This window comes from Caretta caretta, chromosome 3, assembly GCF_965140235.1.
Source record: "Caretta caretta isolate rCarCar2 chromosome 3, rCarCar1.hap1, whole genome shotgun sequence".
Lineage (NCBI taxonomy): Eukaryota > Metazoa > Chordata > Testudines > Cheloniidae > Caretta > Caretta caretta.
In genome coordinates, this window is record NC_134208.1 from 133,553,493 (window position 1) to 133,575,745 (window position 22,253).

Sequence of the window (22,253 nt, forward strand, 5' to 3'; positions counted from 1 at the left end):
AACAATCATCATTTTGGACTAGAGTCACAAAAGGAGATAGGTGACTAGAATCTAAATACCAGAATCAAGCCTACTGGGTTCACAAAAGCCCGGTTAACTGTAATAAAACCTGTAGGTGCCTAAACTCACTCAGCACCTACATTTTTGCAGTGAAATTTCCCTAGCCTATGGGTATGCCTCTGGGCACTCACCCTGCAGCTCAAAATAAGCATCCAGACACCTAAGTCCCAGTGCAATATATGAATTAATGCCTAACTTGCATGGTGTGCCTGATCGGGTAAGTATGTTCAGAACTTGCATGCTGCATCAGGTCCACATTGGCAAGCTTACACAAAATGGCCAACAGAGCTGCTGCTATCTACAGGGTCCCTGGGTTGGGGCCCAGAGTAGTGGGCGGGCCTGAGTCCCCCCACTCGCCATTGGTGAAGTGGCAGGACTGTTGGTGACAGAGATTCTCCCCCCCGGAACAGGGAAACACAGATGACAACCTAGTTGGAGGGCTGAATCGAGAAGAGGACACTGCGGTTCTGGGAGCCAAGAGAGGAGCTGTAGGTGTGAACAGAGAGAGTGCCACTGTGCAGACCGTGGATGTAGGTGTCTGCCTCAAGCTAATACCCAGCACGACCAGGAGGAGAAGCCAATTGGGCGATGAGGGCTGCACCCCGTGACATGTCCTCATTGTGGATTTTCCAAGTCCAAAACGATTTTCCACTGATGGTACCAACCTACTGTTACAAGGTTACAGAGTGCAATCGCCACTCATTTCTCTACTGTTAATGCAGCTCTCATTCTGGTGTCCCTGCACCAAAGGGCTGGGAGGAGCTTGGCACACTGATACAGGAATGAGGCCTTTTGGATCGGAAAGTTCTGCAGCTCATCATCCCAAACCTGCATTACAATGTGATCCCACCAGTAAGTACTCCTTTCCTGGACCCAGAAGCAACTGTTCTGCAAATACCACCAACCACCTTGAATTCTTTTTATGTTCTGTCCCTCAGCAAACTGTCCTCCAAGTAACTGTCATGTCCCCTGCTGTTGTAGTGCTTCCTGAGGATCTGCAAATACAGGAGACTTGTGTGTCCTGTATTTGCAATGTTCACAAGAATAGTGCAGAGCCCTGTGGACTCCATGCTTCTGAAAGGGATGGCAGAGACAGAAAAGTGCTGTACAGGTTTGTGGGATTTTTTATTTTTTTTAAAAGGCACAAAAAATACGGCACACGGATGGCATAATAAGATGGAGAATGTTGGATGCTGGGAACTTGATCACTAGGTCCCAGAGATCCCTGGGCAAGACATTTCTACCCCACTCCACATTGTGAAAATTTTCCAAAAGGCATTACGCCGGATAGCGGCACGTACACACTGGGATACTTGCCCAAGGCGCCCTGCACTTTTCATCGACACAAGCACTGAGCGTGTGCAATATCAATGCAAGCAGCGAAGTATGTATGTGCACAAGCAACATACTTTGGCAGCTGTATGCCAAACGTAACTTGCACTGACCAAAGTTTGTAGCAGAGACATGGTCTCAGTATTTGACACTGAGCCTTCCTGGCCACAGTGGATTGGAAGACTGAGCTTTGTCAGTGAAAAACACCAACAGGGAACCTTTTGGTCACAGACACTAGCAGGTAATGCTATTCCATTCTACATGAGTTCCAGGAAGAGCAATGACTGCTTCAGGTTCTTAACAAATGGACACCATGCTTGAGTAAAAGCCTCCCCCATTTTCTCCCGATGTTTGAGTGAGCATTGGGAGAGGATACCTGCCCCCTCTCATCCATTTCCCTTCACACAAGTCCCAGAGGATAAACAATAGATCACTCCTTCTGGATGGGGGAATAGGGGATATAGCTGAAGGTCGAGAACTCCCCAGAGCATCCTCTGAGAAGTCTGCCTCTCACAACCGGGGATGGAGCTATAATCAGACAGTTTGTGGACGGCCACTACAAAGAAAATAGAAAGAAGTCTGCAAAGAGAAAAGGAGAGATCTTAACAGTTTAGCAATGAAAACTGAATTGTACCAGATCTGAGAATTTTCCCCATCCTACTTATAGTTATAAAACTAGAGGCACTACACTGCTTATCTACATGCTTGCCCCTACCACATTCACTGAGCACCTACACAACCCAATACAATGTAATAAAGACAAAGACCCCCCAAAGGACATTATTAAACAGTTATGGTTGATAGATTGCTATGGTTGATAAAAAGCTAACAAATGGCATCTGTACCCTAATAAAGGGCCTAAGAACCCCTATCCTACCCTACCCAAGGTCTGTTCCTGTAGATCGGGGTGGGCAAACGTTTTGGCTTGAGGGCCACATCAGGGTTGTGAAACTGTATGGAGGGCCGGGTAGGGAAGGCTGTGCCTCCCCAAACCCTAACCCTTTCTGCCCCCTCCCACTTCCCACCCCCTGACTGCCCCCCTCAGAACCTCCAACCCATCCAACCCCCCCCCCGCCCCCCACTCCTTTTCCCTGACCACCCCCTCCTGGAACCCCCTGCCCCTAACCGCCCCGCTGGGACCCCACCCCCTATCCAACCCCCCCTGCTCCCTGACCCCTATCCACACCCCCACCCCGACAGGCCCCCCTCTAAAGCCCCTTTCAGAATGCAGCCCTGCGAACATGAGCGGAGGAGTCAGGAGGAACAGTGGCAGCCGCACAGCCGGAGAAGCTGAGGTTTCCCCTTCAAAGCGCCTGGTGCTCCTCCTGAGTCCTCCGCCAGCGTTCACAGCATTCTTGCCACCTGCACCGCCTGCCCGCTCCCCTGTGGCTGCGGGTGAGCCTCCCCTTCCCGCTCTCCTCTGCCCCTGCAGTGCAGCCCCCTCCCGCGCTGGCAGCACAGCGAGCTGAGGCTGCGGGGGAGGGGGGACAGCAGGAGAGGGCCAGGGACTAGCCTCCCCAGCTGGGCGCTCAGGAGCCAGGCAGGACAGGCCCGCGGGCCATAGTTTGCCCGCCTCTGCTGTAGATAGTAGCAAACACTGAAGGCAGATTATAGGTTAAACTGGCATGCTATGAAGAATTATTCAAGTTGCAGCCTTGCCCATCAGCATATGTTATGGAAAAGATCACAAGAATAAGAAAGGTTTCAGAGTAACAGCCGTGTTAGTCTGTATTCGCAAAAAGAAAAGGAGTACTTGTGGCACCTTAGAGACTAACCAATGATGAAGTGAGCTGTAGCTCACGAAAGCTCATGCTCAAATAAATTGGTTAGTCTCTAAGGTGCCACAAGTACTCCTTTTCTTTTTAAGAATAAGAAAGCTTGTGGAGACAGAACATCCTTTATGGTATGCAGGTTTTACATGTACATATAAATCTTTTGATGTTTGATATTATCTCTTTGTTGCTCCTTTTGAAATAGTTACCATCGCAATTTCAGACCATATCTTTCCGATACTTGTTACCAATTTTGCTTTATATGTTGATTTCACATCTTGTGAAAGATTCAGTGAAACTGAACATAGAAGTTTTTTTTAAAAAAAGGAACAGTTTAAAAATAAAAACCTCAAATTAGCAATATAGTTGCCTAGAACTCAAACAATGTGGAAAAAGTTTGTTTTGAAAGTTACAAGTGAAACATTGACACAAATAACTGATCAGATACCAGATTACAACACCTAGCAAAACCTATAAAAAGGAGGGACAAAACAAAACAAGACAGTTGAGATCATCTTTGTATTTGTGATATTACAAATTTGGGTTTGAATGTGACAGATTCATTCCAGGAAGGTGACATCTCAACTGATGGCAGTCTGAGGGACCAAACAAACCCCTCGCAAATGAAAAGGCTTCAAGACTTTATGGGTCAGTCACAGACTTGTGCAAGTCACTGACAGATAGTGCCCATATAAAAGAACATTCAATAGAATCCTGAAATTAGCTAGAAATTGAAGAAGTCACTCTCAATACTTGTTGCAGAGTAGCAGCCATGTTAGTCTGTATTCGCAAAAAGAAAAGGAGTACTTGTGGCACCTTAGAAACTAACAAATTTATCTGAGCATAAGCTTTAGTGAGCTACAGCTCACTTCACTGGATGCCTGCAGTGGAAGATACAGTGGGGAGATTTATATACACAGAGAACATGAAACAATGGGTGTTACCATACACACTGTAAGGAGAGTGATCACTCAAGATGAGGTATTACCAGCAGGAGAGCAGCGGGGGGGAGGGGGGGGGAGAAAACCTTTTGTAGTGATAATCAAGGTGGGCCATTTCCAGCAGTTGACAAGAACTTCTGAGGAACAGTGGGGGGTTGGGGGGAAATAAACATGGGGAAATAGTTTTACTTTGTGTAATGACCCACCACTCCCAGTCTCTATTCAAGCCTAAGTTAATGGTGTCCAATTTGCAAATCAATTCCAATTCAACAGTCTCTCGCTGGAGTCTGGTTTTGAAGTTTTTCTGTTGAAGAATTGCCACTTTTAGGTCTGTAATTGAGTGACCAGAGAGATTGAAGTGTTCTCCGACTGGTTTATGAAGGTTATAATTCTTGACGTCTGATTTGTGTCCATTTATTCTTTTACATAGAGACTGTCCAGTTTGACCAATGTACATGGCAGAGAGGCATTGCTGGCACATGATGGCATATATCATATTGGTAGATGTGCAGGTGAACGAGCCTCTGATAGTGTGACTGATGTGATTAGGCCCTATGATGGTGTCCCCTGAATAGATATGAGGACACAGTTGGCAACGGGCTTTGTTGCAAGGATAGGTTCCTGGGTTAGTGGTTCTGTTGCGTGGTGTGTGGCTATGGTGAGTATTTGCTTCAGGTTGGGGAGCTGTCTGTAAGCAAGGACTGGCCTGTCTCCCAAGATCTGTGAGAGTGAGGGATCGTCCTTCAGGATAGGTTGTAGATCCTTGATGATGCGTTGGAGAGGTTTTAGTTGGGGGCTGAATGTGACGGCTAGTGGCGTTCTGTTATTTTCTTTGTTGGGCCTGTCCTGTAGTAGGTGACTTCTGGGTACTCTTCTGGCTCTGTCAATCTGTTTCTTCACTTCAGCAGGTGGGTATTGTAGTTGTAAGAATGCTTGATAGAGATTTTGTAGGTGTTTGTCTCTGTCTGAGGGGTTGGAGCAAATGCGGTTGTATCGTAGAGCCTGGCTGTAGACAATGGATTGTGTGGTGTGGTCTGGATGAAAGCTGGAGGCATATATTATCAATATAACCTACTGACCGCTATTCCTACCTACATGCCTCCAGCTTTCACCCAGATCACACCACATGATCCATTGTCTACAGCCAAGCTCTACAATACAACCGCATTCTTTTTTCTCAATACTTGTATTATCCTGTGTAAAAAAGTGTGTAGGTCACCACGAGAAAGAGTTAATTATTGATCCACTGCATTATGCAACAGTGATATGAAGATGACTGTTCACCTATGAAAATTTAATATGATGCAGAAACTCATTAAAATAAATAGAGTTGATTTCCTCCAGGGCAGGAATGGCATTGATAATATATGGTGACTGGCTAATGTTCTTCACTATGCAAAGTTAAGCCTTATAGTATGCTTAAATGCAGAAAAGATTTTCAGCCCGGTTGAGTGGAAGTACTTCGGAAACACTACTTGGAATGGGATTTAGTGAGATCTTGTACAGAGGCCCCAAATGATTGAAAAAGTAAACAGAGCTTGCAGATAATGTCTGAAAAGAAAGAAATGTCAGGATACCCATTCTTTGCCTTAATATTTTAGTTGAACCCATTAATATGCCTGATCCATCCATTCCCTTCCTGAAATACATGGAGCATCTAGTGTAAGGTGCAGAGCCTCCCATCTCTAGATACCCAAATCACGTTTAGTTTTTTCTTTTAGATGCCACAAAACCCATTCCAGCTTCTACCACACAATACTTACTGTAAAGCTGTAGAAGATTCTAACAGTGATGAGCAAGACTTTTTGTAGTCTTAAGACATTTTGACATTACTTAGGCCATACACCTTGTAATACCATCCAGAAATTGCCCAGAAACCCATTTAACAGTTGATTCCCCCCTCAAATAAAAGGTAAATTGAAACCTTTCCTTGCCACTCACACCAAGCAGTTTCTCTACCCCTTCTTCTTTCCCCAGACTCCACCAACTTCTCTCCCCTTCCCTCCCCATACTGCTATCAGCATGATAGTGTTTTTCTTACTCCTGACCCATTCTACTTTCTAGTGCTTTGTTCAGTCTGGCCAATACAGCATGGTCATGTAGATTGTAGAGCAAATAAAAGGCAGGAGCAACACATGCAAAGTGCAAGCAGAATGCGGGGGAGAAGGGGAGGGGGAAGAGACATTCCATTTACAGCCTTATCTAAACTAGCAAGGGTGGTACTCCCACATCCCTCCCCCATCTTGTTAGTTCAATCAAACTTGCTTGTCTCAGTTGGAAACCCTACTTATCGGTTAAAACGTTCACCTAGATTTTAGCAGCTTAAGTTAAGATAGCTCAATTGAGCTAACTAGATGGGGGTGCCTTTTTTTCTTAGAGACAAAGCTGGGGAGCTCAAGTTGCCAATTTTCTAATTGCACAAAACTGAACACACTTGCCCATTCCCTCCCCCCCAACCCCGCGGCCCTGCCTGCCTCATCCACTTTCATTGGGCTGGGGCCCTGAAGTGGGGCCAGAAATGAGAGGTTCAGGGCACAGGAGGGAGCTTCGGGCTGGAGGAGGGGCTCAGGGTGCAGGCTCTGGGAGGGAATTTGGGTGCAGGAGGGGGTTCTGACCAGGGGCCAGGGGTTCAGGCTCCAGCCCAGCAGAGCTTACCTCAGGCGGCTCCCGCTCAACAGCTCAGCAGGGCGAAGGCAAGCTCCCTGCCTGCATGGCTCTGTGCCGCTCCCGGAAGCGGCCACCATGTCCAGCCCCTAGGCATAGGTGCAGCAGGCGGCTCTGCACAATGTGCACTGCCCAGATCCACATGCGCCACCCCCCAGTTCCTGGACAATGGGAGCAGCACTCGGAGCTTCCCTGATCGCGCCTGCACTAGGGGCCACAGAGACATGCTGGTTGCTTGTGGGAACTGCGTAGAGCCAGGGCAGAGAGGGAGCCTGCCTTAGCCCCGCTGACCGGACTTTTAATGACCCGGTCAGTGGGGCTGACCGGAGTCACCAGGGTCCCTTCTTGACTGGGTATTCCAGTCACAAACCGGACACCTGGCAACCCTATGGGGAGTGAGGCCTGGAGGAATGAAGGCTTAAAACACATAATCCAACTAAAAATAAAAAGCAGACCACGATATTTGTTCAATAATTACAGTCAGGGGCAACAGTCTTGAGCAGGTTTCAGAGTAGTAGCCGTATTAGTCTGTATCAGCAAAAACAACAAGGAGTCCTTGTGGCACCTTAGAGACTAACAAATTTAGCTGGGGATAAGCTTTCGTGGGCTAGAACCCACTTCATTGCATGCATGGAGTGAAAATACAGGAGCAGGTATAAATACATGAAAGGATGCGGGGGTTGCTTTACCAAGTGTGAGGTCAGTCTAAGGAGATAAATCAATTAACAGCAGGATATCAAGGGAGGAAAAATAACTTTTGAAGTGGTAAGAGAATGGCCCATTACAGACAGTTGACAAGAAGTGAGAGTAACAATAGGGGAAATTAGTATTGCGGAAGTTAAGTTTAGGTTTTGTAATGACCCAACCACTCCCAGTCTCTATTCAGGCCTAATCTGATGGTATCCAGTTTGCAAATTAAGTCCACTTCTGAAGCTACACGTGGGAGTCTGGTTTTGAAAGTTTTTTTGTTGAATTGCCAATTTTAGGTCTGTTACTGAGTGGCCAGAGAGGCTGAAATGTTCTCCTACTGGTTTTTGAATGTTATGATTCCTGATGTCAGATTTGTGTCCATTTATTCTTTTGCGTAGAGACACTCTGGTTTGGCCAATGTTCATGGCAGAAGGGCACTGCTGGCACATGATGGCATATATCAAATTGGTAGATGTGTAGGGGAACGAGCCCTTGACGGCGGCTGATGTGGTTAGGTCCTGTGATGGTGTCCCTTGAATAGATATGTGGACAGAGTTGGCGCCGGGGTTTGTAGCAGGGTTTGGTTCCTGGGTTGGTGTTTTTGTTGTGTGGTGTGTAGTTGCTAGTGAGTATTTGCTTCAGGTTGAGCAGGTGGGACTTAAAGTATATGTTGGTGAGACTGAGATTTTGATAACAGAGAGGAGGACCCACTATAAAGGATATTACAGACGGAGAGCTTAGAAGAGTGAAATAATTTAAATTATGAGGATCACTGGTTGCAAACAATGGTGCCCTCCTGAGCGATGCCCAGCATCATACAAAAGATGTTTGGTACAAATGGCAGGAGCTAACCCAAATTCACTGTGATAAAAAGATGTAAAGTTAAAGTAGAATGTATAAAACTGTAATTATACACATCCTAATATACAGGACAGACTTTGCCAGCCACAATAAATTAGTATGCTTTCCACTCTGAAAATAAAGCTGTTGAGATGATCAAATTGTTGGATGCCCCATGATAGAAAAAGAAATGAGGTTGTAAGGGGCCTAAAGCAGGTTGTCCCAAATGAAGAAAAGTTGAGGGAGACTAGGCTACATTAGTGCGGACATGCACAGCAAAGATGGCAGAAATTATATGGGTAGGATGACCCTTGCAATGATCATGGATGGAAGACAAGTGGAGAGGTCAAAGACTCAGTACATGGACTGGATATCAGAGGATCTTCGAGAGACCAATTTGCACAACAGCCAGGTGTACAATTGTGAGTTTTGTAAGGAGGCTATAAAAGTTGACAACCCTTAATAGGGTTGAAAGAAAGATTATGGGGGGGAGGGGAAGAGATGGTTTATTATTTAGAAAAAAAACAGACAATATTCTGTGAACCTTGTGTCCTCTTGCTATCTGCTTCCTTCTCACATGTGCAACTATAGCTTTTTAATAAGCATTTCCACTGCAATCACGCGGTTTTTAAAATTCACACATTGAGTAGTGTTTAATATCCCCCGCCCCAATTCAGAATTTGTTTTTTGAAATTAACAGTTTGAGTTGACTCACATGTGTATTAGAGTGAAAAGCCACTAAAAGTCATCATTGTGCCAATAATTTTATTTTCTGAAAAATAAATTTTCTTGTAATTGAGTTAGCACAGTAGAGGCTTTCAGAAGTACTTCATCCATGGCTGTGCCACTTAACTTTCCATTATAAAAAAGTAAATTAGGAATCAAACATCTAGGTTTAGCAGCTTTTTTTAACAACATAAAAAAAAGTTAAGTGACAGAGTCAGATAAACTCCCAATTAAAGGCAAAGTAGTCTCCCTCTTCTCTAATCACCACGGTAGATTCAAGGGGTGGGGAGAAGCAGCCTGCTAATCCCTGGGCGTTTTGACTCATTGTGGATGTAATAGCCAAAATGCAGGAATGAAAGGTTGACTGTAACCTTAAGGATGAGAATGTAAATTTAGGAGTCAGGAAGATTCAAAAGTGAAGTTTTCCAAAGAAACATTAACTCCTCCCTATAATCCTACTGCACATCCAGCAGAACCTCACCTCACTTACACTAATAACTGGGAACTGTCTGTTACTGATGTAAAGCTTAAAACTAGAAGACTTAAAAGGAAAGTAGGCTCTCTGCTTCCCCTGTAGGAGAAAAGGGAAGCTAGGTTTCTCATCTCTATTTACATAAATAATAATTCTCCTCCAGTGCATTTCAGTATAGTGTTTTACTGTTAGGAGTTATATCATTTCCAAAAATAAAACATAAGTAAATGCATTTATGAAAAGAGGAGACACTGAAATGTATAACCTGGGTAAAGTGGGTCACCTTGAGCTGACAGATGGACTCTGTTGGGTTGGGAATTCAAATTTGACAAGTCTCACGAAGTTCTGTTGAATAAAGCAAGAGCTCCGTCCAAAGGTCCTGCTTTGCTGTTCTCCACCAAGTAATTCTGATCCCCATACGGAGCCTACTCTGAGGAACTGGACAAATGATGGTGGTGAGGAAAGGTGGACAGAAAGTGGTGGTGGACAGGTCACTGGCAATAAACAAAAATTCATGGAAGCCCATCACCTGCCCCTGACTTGCACTAAAAATATCCCTGACAAAATGGGTAGGGAGGAGGGTTCAGTACCCACTCCTGCTGGAGCTCTGAGGTCCCCCACTGCCACAACAGTGAGTGGGAGCTCCAGGGTTCCCTTGCTACCCCTGGGCAGCTATGGAAAGGGGGGCACTGCCCACTGTAGCTGGGAGCTCCAGGGTTCCCTGCCTGCCCGTGGCAGCTGGGAGCTGCAGGGTCCCCCCACCGGGGCAGGGAGCTGCAGTGGGCAACTGGGAGCTCCTGGGTCCCTCTTCTGCCCAGCAGCTACCAGCTGTGGGCCCTGCTGGCTGACAGCTCCAGCCCCGGGCAGAAAATATCACAGAGATCGCTGGAAGTCATGGATTCCGTGACCTCCGACACATAATTGTAGCCTTAATTATTAGTGGTTGCCTGAGCCTCACATTAACGTCTAGTATGTGTGTCATACAGCTTCCCTAAAACTTCAACAAGATACCATCACCCTTAAAAGACCACTAGCTGGAGGTCTACAATGGATGAAAATAACCTGCTACACACAAGGCTGACAATGGTTCCAATAGGTGCAATAAGCAATGCACATTTCCCACAATAAGATCTGCACACCTCCAGAAGAAAAGGCACACCTGATGTTCCTGTTGACTTGCCATGACTGACTTTGTGACATCCTGTTGCAAAGGTTCTTCTTGCATTCATGTCCAGTGCCAATCTCAGATGACTGGCCTCACAGAGCGGCGAGCCGATGAACTTCTGAAGTCCTAACTTACAACCACCTATTTGCAACCTGTGATGGAGATCTGGGACTAGGCTTAACTGATTGCTAACCCAAGTGGCAAGAGAGGCTTTCACAATGCAGAAATTTGGCTTAACCAATCTTCACAGTGTGACTGTAGGACAGCGATTCAGAGGATCCAACATGTGGTGGAGGAGTGCACAGTTAGAAGATTGGAAATTGGACTGCAACACTTGATACCCCCAGCGTTGCAGCAGTTAGATGGCAGAACAATCTAGATATTACTCCTGGGAGTATTCTGCAGGACTGCACATCTGCAGAAAACAGCCCCCCGCACCTGCAGATTTCCTGCTTTTCCCTACAGAAAATGGCAGACACCCCCACCACCACCACCAAGCCCAATCTACTCACACCCAGATCCCACCCCCCATTGAACCCAACCACCATCACCTGGATCCGCTGCAGAGTCCCCTGCCATAGGCGCCGACTCTGTGGGTGCTCCGGGGCTGGAGCACACAGAGGGAAAAAAAATGGTGCATGCACAGCACCCACCAGCAGCTCCACTATCGACTCCCGCCCACCCCCTGGCACCTCCCACCCACCGGCGGCCCCATGGATCAGTGCCTCCCCCCTCTGTCCCCATGCCGCCTGCCTGCTGTGAAGAGCTGTTTTGCGGTATGCAGGAAGGCGTGGAGACACAGTGCACTCGAGGGAGGGGGCAGAACTGGGTGGGAAGAGGTGGGGACGGTATCTTGGGGAAGGAGTGGAGTGGAGGAAGGGCATGGGGCAGAGCTAGGGGTCGAGCACCCCCTGGCATTTTGAAAAGTTGGCGCCTATGGCCCCTGCACCCGGAACCCCTCCCTGCAATGAGCCCCTGTGCATGCAGATCTCCCACTGAGCTGCCTGCACCCAGATTGCTCCACACAGAAACCTCTCACCCCACACCTGGATCCCGCCCCCCTGACTTGCATCCTGCTGGGCTGAGCCTGCCCAGTGCCTGGCACAGAGGGGCACACACCTAGCACAGAGGGGCCAGGCCCCCGGGTGTTTCTGGGGAAGGCCAGCCCTTGCACTTTGTTAGGGTCAGGTGCAGCCTCACTGCCAAGTCCCTGTACTGGGGGAGGAGGGGATTTCAGGGTTATTTCCCACCTCAATGCAGCCAGTGGCCTGTGCTCCCCACTGCCAGAACCACGTTTATTTATTGACAAACCAAAATTGCAGAATTTTGAAATATTGTACACAGCATTTTTAATTTTCTGGCACAGAATTCCCTCAGGAGTAAGATATGAACTTGTGATAAATACGAAAGAAGGGTACAAAGAAATTGTTTTATAAAAGAATAAAATAAAAATTCAGATGAACATGTCTATAGTATTCAGTTCAATAATAACCTCTAAACAGAAAGCAACTTGATTAGCTTTATATGTCTACTTAACAGTTACTTACTCCACCTTCAAAGCAAAATAAAAATTGGGTGAGGAGACGGACAAGATAACCAGATTGCTCAGGAGACTCATTCTATGTCAGCCAAAAGGTATTGTATAGTACAAGGCACCACAGTACTAGTCAAGGAGAGGTACAAATTGTAAGATTTGGTATAGCAATTGCCACAAACAAGAGTAAACCTAATTTGATGAGATTTACACTTTCAGCAACACAATGTAAAGTCTCAGGACTGTCTATAAACATGTAAAAATAATCAGTGTTTTCAAGCAAGATGAGACATTTTAAAACTACTGTTTTAGGCAAAGCTACAATTTCTCCAGAATTTTATTTTGTTTGTTTACTTTTGGTAGAGGGATAATATGCACAAGGTGCAAAGATGTAACTTTTATAATCTATAATTGTTTCAGCAAGAAAAAAAAATGTTCTTTTCATCAGATTATCAACGTGTAAAAGCCAAAAGACTAACCCATCTTGAAACTTTAATGTTGTGATGGGAAAGTCTTCTGGATACTTGCAATGTAGCTTTAACGAAATTTGTTTTTGTTTTTTAAATACACCACTTCAACTGCATTTTAAAAATGTGGCCATGATCATATATGCAAGTGCTACTTAAGGGATCAGCTAATGTTTTTCCTGATGAGCAAGGTATGGCATAATATGTATATATGTAGCATCCACCCATTAACCAGAATCTGAGAAATCAGTGAAGCACTTGGTGATGGTCCATAGAGAAATGGCTGGTTACATGAATCTGGTTTCCCTGCCTTGTTTCCTGTTGCTAAATTGCATATAATAGACAGCTAAAATACATTAATTCTTTTCTAATATTTTTCCACATAAGCAATTGCTGTAATTGTCACCAGAATGTTATGGCAATTGCACAGTTGTTAGTGGGAGAGAAAGTCGTCAGTCCATGAGAACCTCTGTTAAACAGAGGTCCACACACTAAAAAAGTCTGACAACTTCTGACCTTCCTGCATATTTAATGTAGTGAAATTAGTCCACTGGAATACTGACATTGTTGAAAGAAAAGGAGTACTTGTGGCACCTTAGAGACTAACCAATTTATTTGAGCATAAGCTTTCGTGAGCTCACGAATTGAATAAATTGGTTAGTCTCTAAGGTGCCACAAGTACTCCTTTTCTTTTTGCGAATACAGACTAACACGGCTGCTATTCTGAAACCTGTCATTGTTGAGTATAGTCTACAGAGGAAAAAGAAAAGGAAGAAAAGGTGAGGAGCATCATCATGGGTCTGGTTTTCAAAGATGAGTGAACACAACCATTTATGCAAATACTCTGTTTTCACACATAGCCATGGTATTTTCACAAGCACTTTGCAAATTAGTTGCCTCACTGGTCATTTGTGCATGCAAATATTTAATTTGCATAAATCACCCTTGAAAGGATCTTTTGTGTTTACAGTATTTACAAAATCAGCAATATACTAGAAAAAAAGAAAAGAAGGTAGCAGCAAAATGTCAAATACAAAGATACAAGAACACAGAAACTGCAGTACATATCTACTACAAACCCCTAGGATGGAAGAAAAGCATGAATGAAAAAACTGCTGGACTATTAAAGAGTTTGAAATGACTGGATATTGATCTAATGGAGTACTTTGACTACTTGGATGGCAGTTGTTAGCAAATATAGTTAAACACAAATCAAAGTGATTCCTAAATTAAGATAGAGGACAACTTCATGATCCATCAAAATCAATAAACCACTGCTAACAAGTCCTCTTTGTCTTCCCTGGAAAATAAATACTATTTTACTCAAACCCATTCTATACCTTCTCACACACATTTCTCACCCCACTAAGCATATTCACAAACTCATATGAAATTAAAACAATCATCTTCACTGTACTTGTTTGGCACTTTACATATTATGACCACATACAGAGAACTACCTTTCTGGTCATTTAGTTTCATGTAAGTAACTAACTGCTATAAAACAGGCACGCCTTATGCATTTGGTAGAGAACAGAATACAAATTCTTTAAAAACGTCAAGCATCTAATTTCCAACTGGCAACGCTATCATTAGTGAATAGCTTATGATTGAACATTTACTGCATAATGTATTTGTGTGGATGACATAAATCAATACTTCTAGCAGAAGAGCAGGAATACCTAGCATTTTCACTCTAGCTCTCTATTGTCAGATTGAGCAAATCAACACAATCCAGACCTTAAATCAAATTCTTGCCTTGCCCTAACCCATCCCACAAATTCCACAGTCAAACTTCAAATACTTTGCTTTGAGTTTCAGAATGGAAAAGATCAGAGTAATAATGATAATACGTCTGAGAAAATAGGACTTGGATTTGTAAATACAATGGGTTGTTTTGCATTAGTCTAACGAACAAAATTATTCTCACACTGGGTTTGAATTCATTCTCAATTAGAATTTTTACATGACAAACCCAGACCATCCTGTTCAATCCAAATCACAGCTGGCAACCCTCACAGCACCAATGTGGCAAAGCAGCCAATCACTCTTTTAAACAGCTCCCTCCATTGATACAGAAAAACAGTCAGGACAATAATAAGCTGTTGTCTTGACAACCTCACAAAGCAAAGACTAGGTTTACTTTACTCCAGCAGAACAGCAAGGATAACCTCTTCACCTTAAGATACTCCTAATTCTTCAAGGATAGCTAGCTATTACAATAAGCAAAAACAAGTATAACAAAATATACATATGTATTTAATCTTCACTATCGAGTCTCACTAATATTTCAATGAGATTTTGAGCATAAGATTAAGAGCATTTAAAATAGTTGCTTCCAGTGTTAAGAATATGAGAAAATACCTGGAGGGTTGGGTTTTGTTTGCTTCAGGTGACTTATAAAACGAATAAATAGTTTATTCTGAACTAGAAGCTACAAATGAACACAACGGGGGTTGAGGGAGAAGAGACAGGAGCAGAAGGGAGTAAATAGCTTCCAGACCTCAGAAACAAACAAACAAAAAAAACTAATTGAAATCTTCTTTCATAAAGCTCGCTCTACAGAATATATAAAAAAAGACTGGATTGTTTTTTAGTAATAGAATTTTGCCAGCTACTCTAAGCAGTGTGTTAATTGCAGCTCCCCCTTTTAATCCTTCTTCTGAGAGAAAAAAAGATACCATAAATATTTAAGCAAAGTGTACATTTAACAAACTATAAAAGCTGTATTCTGGCTTTGCTTCTCTTCTATTCCTGCTTTCATATCCTGTAACAATTGAACTAGAGAGTTGACTGCTGAATGTGAAATCCCATACGAATCAGATCCAGCATTAAGGAATTAGAGATGGGCCAGAGTTGGCCCTTCAATCTATTGCACATCAAATCAAAGCTTGATCCTCCCCACCCTCCCCCCAAAAAATAAAAAGCAACCTATGAAACCATCTATAGAAGGGCTCAAGGATACTTACTAGGCTAAACAAACATTTTTATTTCATACAACATTGTTACTCCGTCCCCCAAAGTGCGTTCAAAGTAGACTTTGTTGCAATAATTATGCAATCTCCGCCATTAAGTTTTATAAACAAAAAATATGGTCAATTATGTAACTTTAACACAGACCCTGTCTAGTTTAAAGTAAAGATCAATAAAGTGAACATAGATAGGAAGATATGAAATATAAATTTAAATTCATATTTCATTTTTCCAAAGTGAATTTTAAGTACTCCAATACATTCTCAACTTTCAACTTCTTTTCATGTAATTCAGAGCCATTATGAAAGATGGAGAGCCATCAACAGAGTCCACAGGCACTGGCCCTGGTGAGAAACCCAGAACTTGGATGGGAAGCTAAGGAAGAAGGGGGGATACTGAGATCTGTCCTGGAATCTGCAGAGACTCCGTTTTTCACATCAGTTTCTGCATACTAGGGATGAAAACCTAACCCTGTCAGAGACAATGACAAAACTCCTATTGACTTTAATTGGGCCAGGATTTCAATGTAAGTGTCTGAAATTTCAAGATCCTTCCTCTGACCTCTAAACAGCGAGAAAGATATTCTCAACCCCTCACCCATCTTGAGCCTCCCTGGTTACTGCTGGGCAGTGGCCTACCTCTCCTCAGCCTCTTTTCATCAGAAACAGCCACACTGACTTCCTACAATACTGCTCAGCTTTCTCAAACAGGGATAGGGTGCAGCTGCAATAATTTCTTGTCAGTGTCACTGTGCCCACAGAATCCTCAATAACAGTAGTGAAACTAAGCAAATGCCTTGTTTCGTTTCAGGTAGCAGCTACTGCTCCTAAAACCTATGAACAGCACTAGTTACTGGAGCTGTCTGCAGATTCAGGAAGAAAAGAGAGCATCTGTTCACATTTATTGCAAGTATGGGAAATTGCCTTTATAGTCATGAAGTTTAGAAACTTTTTGGAAATGGAACCTTTAATTCTGTAGAAAATGATTTCACACACATTAGGGAAACTCACTACTCACCATCTCCAAGTGGATTTTTCTAAATGCTGTTGTAATTATACATTTGTAAATAACTTAATGATCCAAACAATAAGTTCTACATAGCTTCTAATAAGAATTTTAAATACAAACTATCACAACAACATTAACATGACATCATTTTGGCTATCAACTCAAAAAGTAAGAGTCCCACTAAATTTAAGCTTCCCACTCTTCTCAACTCATTCAATTGTTCCTAGATATGGCTGAAAAACTGGTCATTGCTCTACAGATAGAGATATCATGGGGTAAAGTCTCCAGTCTTCACCGATTTGCTTTTGTTGTATATGTCTGAACTTTAGCATCACTGTAATAAAGTGAATTGAACATTAATAAGCTTTAAAAAGGGGTGTGGGGGAGGAGAGGACGTGTACTTCATTTAAGTCCAAAACTTCCTTGAAAATCCAAATTATGTACCTTAGTATCAAAACAATTATGCATCAGGTCTATCTGAATTTTTTTTTTTTTTTTTTGCCAGACACACTCTAAATGCATCTTTTGTTAGAGAAAATAGCATTTTTATATAATAAAAATCAGAAGCCATTCTTTCCAAGTAACAATTAATGTATTCATCAGAGCTCTAAACTAAAAAGTATACTCATTCATTCATCATATAATGAGACTGAGTTAGCAGAGAGCCTTTCCCTTTTGTCTCCCACGAAACACAGGTGAAATAAATGGACTGAAGAAAGAACAAGCATCACTAAACTCAACTGCCCAGCCTGCTCAGATTACAAGAAAATGAGATTCTCCTCAAAAATGGCCTTTTTAAGATTGCAAAAATGAACGGTTTTCAGAAGTCAGATACAAACTAAACTATATGATTATAGTATAAATACAATACTGCAACCTAAACAATAAAAATAGGAATTGTCTACCTTTTAGTTCACTGATTCACAATCCAATTTGTCCAATCACCTGTCAAGTCTGGTCATAAAACATAACATAAAAAGTATAGCATTTTAAACTGCAAAACAAACCACACTGAGATAGAGCAGCATTCTTCAAAACAAGGTTTCATTTCAAGCTGACAATATTGCTACTGTTGCGAAGCTTGAATGACTAATGTGAGAAACTAGATAAGCAGAAGCCCCACCCTCTTTCCATAGTCACTATATCTATAGTGTGCATCTTGTATTTTTACACTGATTACACGGCAGCTCTCACTCATTGTTACAGTACCCCATTCACTCATCTGTAAGAGGCATGAAGTTATAAAACATCCTATTCTCCAACACCACAAGAGAATCAAAATCCCAGTCTAGGCAAATGAAAATTATTTTCTTACTACCTGCAGGTCAAACTGCTGATCTGCACTTAAAAATCCTGGGTGCAATGAGTGACTGATGAGTCCAATGTAAAGCTGAAAATGAAAGCTGGCTTCCTGCCTCAGTTCACTTGTAAATGTGAAACAGCAAAAGAGATTTATGATTTTGCCGGTTTTGATCACAGCTTTGCTTAGTTCCTCTTCTAGCTCTCCTTATTCACAATGTGAATCATACTGCACACTGATCGTAATTAATGGCTACCCAAAAAAATGAGTGTCATATTTGTGTCAGACAATCAACACTGAAATTCAGGTTCTCCTTGGACAGAAGCCTTTAAGAATGTCCTTGCTTGAGCAGCATGTTAACGCCAGTAATGTAGACTTCAGCTTTTGTTTTAGTCTAGATTTCATGTCAGACTTTTAATATAAGGAAGTAATAGGCTTTTTACTGATCAAAAATGTCATTAGTTAAGTGGTCCTGTAACCTGACACTCAGGTATTCCTTGATGCTTTATGTCCTGTCAAATCAACCTACTGGATGTGCAAAAACCAAGACAATGGATTCAGAGACCTCTCTCTGTGATCATGCTTTATCTGAACATTACATAAATTATACATCAACTGTTGAGTCTCAGTAATGTTAAATGTCCAAAATGCATTACAACCCTTGATGATGTAAACATTTCTGCATAAACAAACATTTCAGAGTGGTTTTAAAATTCAAATCTTCCAGAGATACTATTACAATAAGAAAATATGTGGCCCAATGCTGCATTCCATTGAACACTATGGGAGTTTTGGACTTAAAATACAGCATTGGGGCCACGATCATTCCTAAACCCAGCAAGCTCTGATGCGCTGTGCTACTAAACTCAGGGTTGAAGTGTACCATGGCATCTCTAAAAGCATCTGCAGAATTTAGGCAAGGTCTGCAGTTTTCCCCATGAGTGTTAGTACAACACAGTCCTAAAATAAACAAGTAAAGAAAAAAAGTCGATCAAACTATTGGAGGAAATGGTAACAGACTGGGTTGTTGTAAATGAAAAACAATCCTCTTCATTATCATGAACCCCACACTTGGATTTCTCAAACTTCCAAATCAATCTAAATAGCTATCTCCTATAAAAATAGCCTAAATATTTTTCTGAACATTTGACTTTGTCTTAGAACTAGAAGATTTACTGTAAATATTGGTAATAATGTGTATGTAGAATTACTTCTGTCAACAGTCAGATACTGATCAAAACAATAAACTGTAAATGAGTAAACTTTAAATTCTGTTTAGGTCTAATCAGTGCATAACTGATTATGAAGGCATCTTAGAATTTGTAGAAAAACAGAGACACATAAATTAGGCAGCAGAGACAGACAAGTCAGAACCATTCCCTGTTTTCTGATATGAGAAAGCCACCTAGTGTAAGCATTTAGAAATGAAAATTGCACACAAAAGACTCAAGAAAAGAATTCACACAAGCAATTCATATCAACTTTGCATGGGTCCTCAGCATCATGAGCAACAAAAATAAAGTTTTAGCCACAAGAAGAAAGGCTGAGTTATAACATTATAAGTACCAATGTTTTAAAGTTATCCTACAATTAATATTAAATAGCTTACTGATCCACTTAGTATGTTAATACACGGATGTGACAATAGTCAACTTTAGAGCAGTCTTTTGTCAAGATTAGGCTAAAGCTAGCTGCATGCCACTATTGACTAATACCTCCCGAGCAAAAGACTATGTTATGCAGTAACTGCAACATAAAAATAAGTAAACAAACACAAAGTAGTTCTCGCCTGTGTTTCAGGGAATGAACCTGACACTTTAACACTAAAAAAAAGTTTGAAAACGGATCAAGGGGTACATATCAGAGTACTGTATTATAGAAATAAGAAAGAGAGCAAAAGATGCTTTTGAAAAAGAATGTAGGGTCCTATATACAAAATAAACAAACATCAAATGGTCTGTGAAATCACTTAAAGAAACAGGACAGTTCAATCTGTTAAAAGTGTGTGTATCCCTCTGCTAACCCTAAATCTACACTGGTCTCTCTTCCATGATCTCTCCCGAAAAATATCCCACAGATGCCGGATAAAAATAAACTTTTTTAAAAAGCTGCTTTTCGAGGCCAACGCACCTTGACAGACCTGTTTTAAAAATAAATAAATAAATAAGCAGCGCCTCGAGGCGACCGACCCCCCATGGAAATGCTTTACGCAGCAGACGGGAGCTCTTTTTAAAAGCCTGGTGCAGCGGCCCCAGGCCAGGTGTAACGCCGAGAAAGGGGGTGCCCCACTGCGCTGCGGGGGTGGGGGCAGCTGGGGGAGATTTCCCCCCACCCCGCCTCCTCCGGAGAGTCTCTCCTCCCGCCGCAGGCACCATGGTGGTTGCTCTGGGGCTGGCGAGACGGCCCCTCACATCCTCACCCTCCCCAAACTGGGGTGCCCCCTGCAGACCGCTCCCCCCCCCCCCAGCCTCGGCTCGCGCCCATCCCTCCAAACACCCCCCGAACCCGGGGCTCCCCCCCCCGCAAAATGACTCCCCCACCCCCCGCCACCCCTTCCAAGCCCGCTTCGCTCGCCCCTCTCCCCAGGAGACCCGCACACACACCCCGCCCCGGGCACGGCTCCTTACCTGGCACGCTCCGCCAGCCGAGCGCTGCTGCGGGATCCCCGCCCCCCGAGCCTTGTCCCCCGCCCGGCTCCCCCGGGGCGCTCCGGGCTGGGCAGGGGCGGCCGGGGCTGCGGAGCGACTCGCTCTCTCGCGCCCGCTGCCCGGCGTAGCTGCCGGCGCTGAGTCTCGGCTCTGTCGCTCAGCTGCCGCCGGACGGGGAAGGGAGGGGGAGCGAGACTCCCGCCCTCCCGCACGCGCCCCGCCCCTGGCCGCGCCTCCCCATCCTCCCATTGGCTCCACCGCCTCAAGCCCAGCCCTTGGAGGAATCTTAACTCTCGATTGGGGGCTCGCCCTGTCTCTCAAGGAGCAACGCCACGCCCACACCCTCTGGGGGCCCCGCTCCCTGCGGCTGGGTCCGTTGGTCGTTTGCTGTTTGCCGTCCCGCGCCTGGGCTCCACGTTCTGGGGCGTCCTGCGGGGAGCAGCGCGGGGAGCAGCGCGGGGAGCAGCGGCTGCAAGAGCAGGTGGTTCTGGCCCTGCGGGGGATGCATAGGGCCCGGTCCGCTGTGTGAGGGGCGCGGGCTGCCACTCCTGCTCCCAAAGAAAACTTCGGACAACTCCTTATCCGCATCAGACAATGAAGGATCGGGCCCTGCTCTCGCACTAACTGAGCTAGAAGCCAGGCTGCGCCCTTTGCGGCAAGGCTGTACACATCACGTCAACCGTCAGTCATCGTTGTCTTCGCTTTCAAGACCCTGGACAACTCCGCCCAGCCCCACACATCTCTGGTCTTATTTCTTGCTGGGTTTTGTCTGTTTCGCGTCAGTGCCCACTCCATGTCCTCCCACTCCTATTTCTGTGCCTTAAGCACAGAGCAACCTTCCAAACTCTGTGCGCTAGGCCCCCACCCGCCCCTCGTTCAAATCCTTCCTAACATCTCTTTTCTGCTTGGAGCCCTACAAGAACTGAATTAGTAGCCATTTTAAAATATACAATCATTATTAATAAACATTCATTTTCTGAATAATAATGAAAGCCTACAGGATCACACACATATGCAAGTGAGAAGTACATGAGAACCCCACTGAGCTAGGATGGTGTAGCTCTGTGTTTTGCATTGTCCATCTTTGTTATTTTTCCATAGCTACTGTAATTCTTATATATAGTTTGATAGGATTGTTTTGAAATCAGTAAAGATACTTATAATAAATACACACTAAATTATTTCTTCTGAATGACCCTCTGTTTTCTGCCTTCTGTATGCCACTCTTTTAGATAGTGAACTGAGGCAGAGAATGTCTTCATCTTGTCTATGACAGAAAAGAACACATTATCTTTACTTAACAAATAGGCCACAACTATTTATCCAAATTTCCACTGCCTTCACAAACTTCAGGGTATTGTAATAAGTGATGCAAACAACATCTGGTTTTGGCTTTGAAAAAGTCAGTCTGTTTCCATTTGTAGACCAAGATGAGGTTGCACAATAAATATGTTAATTTTCATGCTATCATCCTGACAGTTGAAATAGTGTTTCCCTGTCCACGACTCCAAATTATGAAGAGGACTACAACATACTTTAAAATGAAAGCCCACTCCTATGTAAACCTATAGAAATAAACCCATAGAACTGCTTTTTTCCTATTGTTATGTAACTTTCTGGTTGCACCAGTTTGCTCAGCTCTTGTGAATAGGCAGCATATT

At 43.7% G+C, this 22,253-nt stretch overlaps 1 protein-coding gene across 11 annotated transcripts in view; it reads right to left on the minus strand.

Moving 5' to 3' along the window:
- Positions 1–20,742, minus strand: part of SIPA1L2 (signal induced proliferation associated 1 like 2) — a 236,675-nt gene extending 215,933 nt beyond the window's left edge. For 6 of the 11 annotated variants that reach the window (XM_048843864.2, XM_048843859.2, XM_048843862.2 and 3 more), the window contains exon 1: positions 20,572–20,742. The gene's annotated coding sequence lies outside the window, so the exon portion shown is untranslated. The remainder of the gene's footprint in view (positions 1–20,571) is intronic. The other 5 variants (XM_048843870.2, XM_048843869.2, XM_048843867.2 and 2 more) reach the window with 2 other exon arrangements.
- Between the last annotated feature and the right edge of the window lie 1,511 nt (positions 20,743–22,253).